Source organism: Cynara cardunculus (genome assembly GCF_001531365.2).
Source record: "Cynara cardunculus var. scolymus isolate 2C chromosome LG 13, CcrdV1, whole genome shotgun sequence".
Classification (NCBI taxonomy): Eukaryota; Viridiplantae; Streptophyta; class Magnoliopsida; order Asterales; family Asteraceae; genus Cynara; species Cynara cardunculus.
Genome location: NC_037540.1, coordinates 39,960,188 through 39,960,702, shown reverse-complemented (window position 1 = coordinate 39,960,702; position 515 = coordinate 39,960,188).

Sequence of the window (515 nt, the reverse complement as noted above, 5' to 3'; positions counted from 1 at the left end):
GGCGGGGCCGGAGCCAATACATAAGATGCAAGGACAACCACCTCTTTGATAGGTAGGCTGCACCCCGGGCCACACATGTTGGGCCTCCAACTCATTTCATTGACATTCAGACCCACTCTTCATTCTTCAATTTTGCTCCCCCACCCCCACCCCTTCCTTTTCCTATCTCCTTATTCTTAATTATTACACCAAATTTAAGTCACCATCTTTTTAAATCATATACACGTTACAATCCATCCCATAAAACATTACCAGATATGGAATTACTGAACTGTCTCAACATACCAACACTGAAGATATGAACACATCAGATCAAGATCGTATGTCTAAATTCACGTTTCTAACACTGAAACCATTCCGAGGGATGACCCAGTTGGGAAACCTTGTTATCTGTTACTGATATCTGAAGTCTCGTAATGGAAGTGGATTTGACGAATAATGTGATTGTGATTATGTTTAATATGTTAATGATTATAAAGTCGTAAAAAAAGAGAGTAAATGTTGGTATGTTTTTG